This window comes from Procambarus clarkii, chromosome 13, assembly GCF_040958095.1.
Source record: "Procambarus clarkii isolate CNS0578487 chromosome 13, FALCON_Pclarkii_2.0, whole genome shotgun sequence".
Classification (NCBI taxonomy): Eukaryota; Metazoa; Arthropoda; class Malacostraca; order Decapoda; family Cambaridae; genus Procambarus; species Procambarus clarkii.
Window position 1 is genome coordinate 8,563,390 of NC_091162.1, and position 9,955 is coordinate 8,573,344.

Consider the following 9,955-nt stretch of genomic DNA (forward strand, 5'->3'; position numbering starts at 1 on the left):
CTGTCACGGGCTGCTTCCTGGGGGTGGAGGCCTGGTCGAGGACCGGGCCGCGGGGACACTAAAGCCCCGAATTCATCTCAAGATAACCTCAAGATATACTGTGTCAGGTGTAGGGCACACTCTCTTGTTTTGTCCCTTGTTGAGGGGTGACAGTTGTCTCTCTCTCTCTCTATCTGACTCTTGTGTCTCTCCGTCTCCCTCTATGTCTATTTGTCTATCATTCTCTATCTCTATCTTCCTGTCTCGGTCTATCTCTGTATGTCTGACTCTGTCTCTCTCATTTCTCCCTCACTGTCTCTCTGCCCTTCTCTCTATATCTCTGTCTGCCTGTCTCTGGCCCTCCCTCTCCCTCTATATGTCTGTCTGCCTGTCTCTGACCCTCCTTCTCCCTCTATATCTCTGTCTGCCTGTCTCTGGCCCTCCTTCTCTCTATATATCTCTGTCTGTCTGTCTCTGACCCTCCCTCTCCCTCTATATCTCTGTCTGCCTGTCTCTGGCCCTCCTTCTCTCTCTATATCTCTGTCTGTCTGTCTCTGACCCTCCCTCTCCCTCTATATCTCTGTCTGCCTGTCTCTGACCCTCCCTCTCCCTCTATATCTCTGTCTGCCTGTCTCTGGCCCTCCCTCTCTCTCTATATCTCTGTCTGTCTGTCTCTGACCCTCCCTCTCTCTCTATATTTCTGTCTGTCTGTCTCTGACCCTCCCTCTCCCTCTATATCTCTGTCTGTCTGTCTCTGGCCCTCCCTCTCCCTCTATATCTCTGTCTGCCTGTCTCTGACCCTCCCTCTCCCTCTATATCTCTGTCTGCCTGCCTCTGACCCTCCCTCTCTCCATCTCAGCCATAAACACCACTAAGCTGAGCAACGTGTAATCATGACAGCAGTAAAACCAATATCGGGGAAGATGATAGAGCCAGTAATAACAACAGTGAACCTAACTACCATGTTGGAGCCTCGCCTGACCTTTCTCACATTGCCGCCGCCGCCGCCGCTGACGAGGAGACCACTCCCCCTCCCCTCCCTAGACCCCCAATCCCCCCATGCTGGGGATTGTCGGCTTGCAACCCACACTTTTAGTCTCGATTACCAGCTGTGAAGTTTGAGTTAATGGGGTAATAGATGTGGTAATAGGACTGCTATTGCCAGCAGGGGTAACTAGTAGTAGTAATGCTTGTAATAATAGTGCTAGTAATGATAGTGGTAGCAGGGAGAAATGTCCATTGGAAGTATTAATAATAGTAATTGGGTACAATTAATAGTAATAAAAATAGGAGAAGCTACTTTTTTATGTAAAGGAATATTCCCCCATTCTAGGAGAGGGGGGGGGGGATGGGGGGAGGGAATTGGGGATAAGAGACTCATACAGTCGTTTCATTCCTTCTTAATAATACAATTTCTGAGAGAGGGGGGGGCGTGAGGGGAGGGGGAGCAGACAGGGGGAAGGATGAAGAGAGGGGACCAAGGAGACAGAGATGACGGGGGGGGGGGGGGGGTGGTTAAGGGAGAGATGGGAAAAGAGGGGTGGAATGGGGGGATGAGAGGGGAGGCAGTTTGTCCCAAGTACTACCGGGTATCCAACCCGTCCTCAAACCAAGTCCATTCCATCCAGCAGTCGACCCCAAAGACGCATTCATAGACTTTAAAATGCTGTTCGTTCAAAATAGAAATTTTCTCAAATGTAAATTAATATTATAATATATTAGCATATTGGGCATATATAGACATAGGTTAGGTTAGGTGCCCCTAACCTAACCTATGCCTATATATGTACAATATGCTAATACATTATAATATTCATTTATATATGAGAACATTCTCGTTTTGAATGAACAGCATGTCAAAGTCTACGAATGCGTCTTTGGGGTCGACTGCTGGATGGAATGGACTCGAATCGAGGACGGGTTGGTGAGTCGTGTGTAAACCGTTTTTCATTCATAAACAGCGGGGGTTTGGCGGGTGGATGGAATGGACTTTGTCTTTGGTTTATGAGAACGAGCTGAGCCATCCTATCAATCGTTTCGTCACTGTGTTGCTCTCGGGACAATGGATGTCCTGACTCTGAAGCCTCATCCTAAGCTGAAAATTGTATCGTGGTCATTTTCTCCTCCATAATGCCTTTTTGAAAGCCGCTATATATAAGGATTGCCGGAAATCCTACATAGTAATGAATCTCTAGTGCGGCATATATAGAATACTTTTTCAAATTAATACTATAAAATATATATAACAACTGAGTTTGGTGAGGAGAGAATTTCTCCAATTTGCAGTTTTCATGTATTTTATGCAAATATATATATATATATATATATATATATATATATATATATATATATATACATATATATATATATATATATATATATATATATATATAATATATATATATATATATATATATATATATATATATATATATATATATATATATATATATATATATATATATATATATATATATATATATATTAGTATATTTTGGTAGCAGTCTTTCCTGTAGACATATATTATTAAATATGACCGAAAAAGTAAGATTAATAATTCTAACACGAATTTTCTCAATCTTTCGTACATTACGCTTCACTGTTGGAGGTAAATCAAAAATCACTTCTCCAAAATTCATTTTTATTTCTAGTCTGACGCGACACGGGCGCGTTTCGTAAAACTTATTACATTTTCAAAGACTTCACAAATACACAACTGATTAGAACTTACGTATCTCTGATTTTATATCTACATTTGAGTGAGGTGGGAGGGGTGATGTGGCATTAACACAAGACAGAACAAGAGGGGATATTAATAGGGTATTAAAAGTATCAACACAAGACAGAACAGAAACAATGGGTATTGAATAGAAGTGTTTGTAGAAAGCCTATTGGTCCATATTTCTTGATGCTTCTATATTGGAGCGGAGTCTTGAGGTGGGTAGAATATAGTTGTGCAATAATTGGCTGTTGATTGCTGGTGTTGACTTCTTGATGTGCAGTGCCTCGCAAACGTCAAGCCGCCTGCTATCGCTGTATCTATCGATAATTTCTGTGTTGTTTACTAGGATTTCTCTGGCGATGGTTTGGTTATGGGAAGAGATTATATGTTCCTTAATGGAGCCCTGTTGCTTATGCATCGTTAAACGCCTAGAAAGAGATGTTGTTGTCTTGCCTATATACTGGGTTTTTTGGAGCATACAGTCCCCAAGTGGGCATTTGAAGGCATAGACGACGTTAGTCTCTTTTAAAGCGTTCTGTTTTGTGTCTGGAGAGTTTCTCATGAGTAGGCTGGCCGTTTTTCTGGTTTTATAGTAAATCGTCAGTTGTATCCTCTGATTTTTGTCTGTAGGGATAACGTTTCTATTAACAATATCTTTCAGGACCCTTTCCTCCGTTTTATGAGCTGTGGAAAAGAAGTTCCTGTAAAATAGTCTAATAGGGGGTATAGGTGTTGTGTTAGTTGTCTCTTCAGAGGTTGCATGGCTTTTCACTTTCCTTCTTATGATGTCTTCGACGAAACCATTGGAGAAGCCGTTATTGACTAGGACCTGCCTTACCCTACAGAGTTCTTCGTCGACTTGCTTCCATTCTGAGCTGTGGCTGAGAGCACGGTCGACGTATGCGTTAACAACACTCCTCTTGTACCTGTCAGGGCAGTCGCTGTTGGCATTTAGGCACATTCCTATGTTCGTTTCCTTAGTGTAGACTGCAGTGTGGAAACCTCCGCCCTTTTCCATGACTGTTACATCTAGAAAAGGCAGCTTCCCATCCTTTTCCGTCTCGTAAGTGAAACGCAGCACGGAACTCTGCTCAAATGCCTCCTTCAGCTCCTGCAGATGTCTGACATCAGGTACCTGTGTAAAAATGTCGTCAACATACCTGCAGTATATGGCCGGTTTTAAGTTCATGTCGACTAAGACTTTTTGCTCGATGGTACCCATGTAGAAGTTTGCAAACAGGACACCTAGGGGAGAACCCATGGCGACCCCATCTACTTGCTTATACATGTGCCCATCCGGGCTCAAGAAGGGTGCCTCTTTAGTACAAGCTTGGAGTAGTTTCCTCAGAATATTTTATAAAGGAATATATTTTATATTGAGGAATATAATATTCCTCAGAATACTCTCTGACCAAACTAAGTTCCAAAGGGTAACGAAGGACACTACAGCCGAATTGAAAGCAAAGGTCAACAAACTGATCGAAACTGTGAACGCCACGAAATCCGGACTCCACCTGCCAAAGATCATTGGGGAATATAAACATGGATATGCGTATGGAAATGTCAAGACACACAAGCCTGGAAACCCACTTCGGCCAATCATTAGCCAGATACCCACACCCACGTACAGACTGGCGAAGCGACTCAACGGCCTGCTGACTCCTTATGTTCCTTGCACCTTCAGCCTGAAGTCTCCAAAGGAATTTGTTGACTTACTGCGGGGCACACGGGCCACAGGGATAAGAGCCTCGTTGGACGTAGAATCGCTGGTTACCAACGTACCAGTGGACGAGACAATCGGGATGATAGCCGACAGAGTGTATCGTGATCCAGCCTGTACTCCTCTTGACATACCAGAAAATATTCTGAGGAAACTACTCCAAGCTTGTACTAAAGAAGCACCCTTCTTGAGCCCGGACATTTAGCTGATCTTAATTTTTAAGATTTGGGTTAGGAGTTACGAGATGTCTCTGTGTGGACTTAACATTTACCAATTTAGGAGTTTTTTTTTGTTAACTTTCAAGGACTTTTTTTAACATAATAAAATGTATTTATTAGCTAAATTCTAAATAGAAAAAAATTAGTTTGAACAAAAATAAAATTTAACGGCTGTTATGGGGGATCTTAAGTATTACGGAGAAGGGCCAGCAGGTAGAATCAAGAAGTATCAGAGTAGTGGCACAATAGGCCCGGCCCCCCAAGGAACATAGGTTCCTGTTTATGCTTTAAGGTTTTAGAACAGATGTGTCGTCTGGGATACAGTCATCTACGCCACTACAACAGGAGTAATGGATACACCTCAAAAACTAACTTATTTATTAAACCCTCTTAACAACCCCCATATACATTAAATAACAATAACTACTTTACCACACTATCTTACTTTAAAAGCCTTGGACCACTTAGGCAGGATACAAGGTTTTATAATTAGGACAAGCTAGGGTTATCTTCTTCTTGAGGTTATCTTGAGATGATTTCGGGGCTTTTTAGTGTCCCCGCGGCCCGGTCCTCGACCAGGCCTCCACCCCCAGGAAGCAGGCCGTGACAGCTGACTAACACCCAGGTACCTATTTTACTGCTAGGTAACAGGGGCATAGGGTGAAAGAAACTCTGCCCATTGTTTCTCGCCGGCGCCTGGGATCGAACCCAGGACCACAGGATCACAATTCCAGCGTGCTGTCCGCTCGGCCGACCAGCTCCCTAAAGTAGGGTAAAGTCTACTAGTGAAGAACTTGAAAGCTTGAGGCAGCTTGGGGAAGTAAGTACCACGTGGGACCCTATCACAACACAACACTTAGGGATACCCAAAACACTGGCTTATACTACACAATATCTACACCAATCTCCTACACGCCTAGCAGTTAGCACGGTTACACATAAAGGTACTTAACTTTGTAGTTACAGGAACTTAAGGTAAGGGAAAGGGAGAAGGAGGAGGAGGAGAATCAAGGCAGAGCCCCCACAGGAAGATCTTTACACCACACCGCCAGACCAGAGAAGACCATGAGCCGGGAGTCTGAGCTCTCTCCAGGTGAATCGCTGCCGGCCGAATACTCAGCTAATCGTACAGCAGCCCTCAATCCAAGTTTACTCAGACCTACTTTACTAATACTAATACATTTGTAAACATAGTTGATACCTATTTTAATAATAAATAATCAACAACAAGCTCAGTCTTATATGCTCTGCGAGAAACAATATTCATCTTACGTTTGGCAAGGGCGTCGGGAATAAGGCAGACTCCAAGTTTTAAGGATCCCTGATATAAATATTATTGTAATTAAATATCCTTCTCACATGATCCAATTCTATGAATTAATGTAAGGTAAATATTTAGAGCTCAAATTGACCTCTGGTTTCCATCTGAGGAACCCAGGGTTGTAATAACAAACCTGAAACTGGGTATGGTGAAGTTAGGAAGGTTTAGGTTAGGTTAGGTTAGGTGGGAAAATTTAAAAAAGGGTTTTAACAAACTGAACCAGTTTTAAGCAAAATGAAACCACTTCGAATAAATTGAGCAAGGTGAACAAACCTGAAACCAGATAGGGTGTGACAGGTATGGTACCGGTTTCAGATAGGTTGCAATAGTCAAGAAAGTGGTTGAACAAATTGAACAATTTTTTTTAACAAAGTGAACAAGTTGAGCAACACTGAAAATATTTCAACAGGAACTACAGCATAATCATCAGTAATTTCATCTTGTGAGTGGAACAAGAACCGGTAACAATCAAGACACTAATTGCTTCAGTGTTCAGCCACCTCCTGTGGTCACAACATGTGAGCACGAATGGTCGTGTGTTCGAGAGCTGAAGACATAAATACCTATCATTGATTTCGTATATTGTCCGGCAATCATGGTTGCCCACGAGGTCACCCCCAGGTGGTGGACTCTGAGAGACTGGAGGTGTTCAGGACTCTAACCTGGTGAGTCCAACATTGAGTGAATTTTCTCACGAGTGCCCCTGAGTCTAGTAAACATGGGGGTGATACTCACACTCACACACATAGCTATGCCATGTGTAGCAGATGTTTACATTTGTGTATGTAAGTTATAATGAAAATGAAAGAGATCTAAGAATGTTATAGCCTGATGAGAATCAGAAACTAGAAGAAATTTTGGACCACAAAGATATGGAAGCAAAGCCTTGTGGTCCCTAGTTATAGATCGGCAAGATTACTCACCTGAGTACACAATCGTAGTGAATGATGTACAATTGTGCCCAGAATCAGAAAAGGGGAACATATTGGTAAACTAATTTGCTCCTCAAGATGTCCGTTCCTCGTCACACATGACAGCCTCCACAACTTTATCCAATGACCTGAAGATGGTGTAGGTCATCACTCGACATAGGCAGGGTAGTGTGGTTGGATAAGGTCAGGTCAAGGCTATTAGATAACTATGCGGACCTGTTCGCTCCACCTCTCTCATGACTATCTCTAAGAATTTGGACCTCATTATGGAAGAGGACAGATGTTGTTCCAGTACACAAAAGAAAGAGTAGTTCAGTAGTTGTCACTGCTCTCAATTGCTAATAATATTCTTGAGGCATTAATCTATCAGGAAATTAATATATATTCAGCAACATCGGCTATTATATGGTCGGTAATAAGCTTTTAGGAAAGATCGTTCTGCTGTTTATCTCTTGCTAAATCTCTCCTCCAACTGGCATCGGTCACTGAGTCCAAGAATAGTTGCATTATTGCACAGGGTAATGCACACACTGTTGATCTGGCGCGGCCCTCTGGTCGTCTGGCGTTATCTTGAGGTTATCTTGAGATGATTTCGGGGCTTTTTAGTGTCCCCCCGGCCCGGTCCTCGACCAGGCCTCCACCCCCAGGAAGCAGCCCGTGACAGCTGACTAACTCCCAGGTACCTATTTACTGCTAGCTAGCTAGGCGTAGCTTCAAGCACTACGCATCTCAGACTCCATTTTACAGATGATATAAAGAAAACCTTCAAGAGTAGTCTTCAGTAGGATAGAATCTGAGAGCCACTCACGTGGTGACAGCACGCCAAAGAGAAGCATGTTTGCTTACACACAGAAATCACAATAGCATGATGGATCAAATGAACAAATCCACAAGGGCCGTGACGAGGATTCGAACCTACGTCCGGGAGCATCCCAGACCCTTGTCACAGCCCTTGTGGATTTGTTCATTTGATGCATCATGCTATTGTGATTTTTGTGGGTAATGAAGTAAGGGCGAAGTAGAACGATTGACACAGCTCGAGTGCAGGGGGGGGGGGGATTGTGTAAAATCGTGGTTTGTGTCTCGGAGAGGCTGCAGGATACAAGTAAGTTCAATAGAATTTCTGGTTACAATTCTTTTGACCATGTCGTACCTCAGTCGATTATGGCAGCGTCTGGGATGCTCTCGGACGTAGGTTCGAATCCTCGTCACGGCCCCACAAGGGCCGTGTAAAATCGTGTAAATCGTGTAAAATCGTCACGGCCCCACAAGGGCCGTGAGTCTCACAATCGTGAGTCGATCAAGTCTCACAATCGACTTGAGAATGGTCCAGGACGGAGCGAAACGTCGTCGTCCCTTCACCTTCTAGTGTGTGGTCTGGTCAACACGTTTTAACTTCTTAAATTGATAAATACATGATTGAAGTTTTTTCTTTGTTTGACAATTAAATTTTTATGATAATTATTGAGTAAAAACACGAAACAATTAATCGTGTGACGTATATAGCAACAGGTTGCGACACGTATAAAATTGGTACTGGACCCCCTGCACCTAGCCCTAGGAGGGAGAGAGAGAGAGAGAGAGAGAGAGAGAGAGAGAGAGAGAGAGAGAGAGAGAGAGAGAGAGAGAGAGAGAGAGAGAGAGAGAGAGAGAGAGAAAGAGCATGAGAGAGAGGGAGAGAGAGACAGAGAGAGAGAGAGAGGGGGGGAGAGAGAGAGAGAGAGAGAGAGAGAGAGAGAGAGAGAGAGAGAGAGAGAGAGAGAGAGAGAGAGGAGGGGGGGGGAGGGATGATCACCACCATGGGGGTAAACAGTAGACTCTCCCAACAATCAGGGCATAATGGTAGCATGGTAGCCGTCATGGTCACCCCCCCCCCCCAGCCCATGATAGCTCTGCCACCCCCCAGGAGCCAGAGACGGGTTAGGGGGGGGGGGCGGAACAGCCAAATATATCACTTGGCGTGTATAATTATCCTCCTGGCACACTATGGCACCCGCTGGTTTTGGCACTTAAAAACCTGATGTGTGTGTGTGTGTGTGTGTGTGTGTTTGTGTGTGTGTGTGTGTGTGTGTGTGTGTGTGTGTGTGTGTGTGTGTGTGTGTGTGTGTGTGTGTACTCACCTAATTGTGCTTGCGGGGATTGAGCTCTGGCTCTTTGGTCCCGCCTCTCAACCGTCAATCAACAGGTGTACAGGTTCCTGAGCCTATTGGGCTCTATCATATCTACATTTGAAACTGTGTATGGAGTCAGCCTCCACCACATCACTGCCTAATGCATTCTATTTGTTGGCTACTCTGGCAATGAAAAAAAAATGTTCTAATGTGTCTATGGGTACTCAATTTCCACCTGTATCCCTGTGTGCATGTGTCCCATGTGTTACATAAACTGTCTTTATGTAACACCGTAAAGGTGTTTTGTATTTAATATATTTATTCAACATGAGGCAGCCAGACAGAATATTTGAGAGGCGCCAGGTTATCTGACCTTATCTTGAGGTTATCTTGAGATGATTTCAGGGCTTTAGTGTCCCAGCGGCCCGGTCCTCGACCAGGCCTCCACCCCCAGGAAGCAGCTCGTGACAGCTGACTAACTCCCAGGTACCTATTTACTGCTAGGTAACAGGGGCATTCAGGGTGAAAGAAACTTTGCCCATTTGTTTCGGCCTCGTGCGGGAATCGAACCCGCGCCACAGAATTTCGAGTCCTGCGCGCTATCCACCAGGCTACGAGGCCCTACCTTAGCAATTAAAAAGTCACACCTCTAGAGAGTTCATGACCATTAGCTGACCAGGGGTCAGGTCTTGTGAATTGACCTTGCTTGTGCTTAGCTGATAATTGCACCTGGTTGGTGCTGGTGTCTAATCACCAAACAAGCCACTGTCCAGGCATGGTAGGTAGACGGTCTGAGACTGTCCACTTAGTAGGCAGAGCTAGCTCCAGGGGTCTCCCCATAAATACCCAGGGAACTGTACGTTCAGGATCAGAGGATCAGCAGAGAACACAGCAGACAGAGAGGCTGGACGATTGAACAGCAGCCGACACCAGGCTGTCGGCCTGACAGGGG

At 44.3% G+C, this 9,955-nt stretch overlaps 1 non-coding gene across 1 annotated transcript; it reads right to left on the reverse strand.

Annotated features, from left to right (window-relative positions):
* Positions 1 to 9,551: 9,551 nt before the first annotated feature.
* TRNAS-CGA (transfer RNA serine (anticodon CGA)) lies at positions 9,552 to 9,624 on the reverse strand. The gene has a single exon. It is a non-coding gene; the product is annotated as a tRNA-Ser (tRNA).
* Between the last annotated feature and the right edge of the window lie 331 nt (positions 9,625 to 9,955).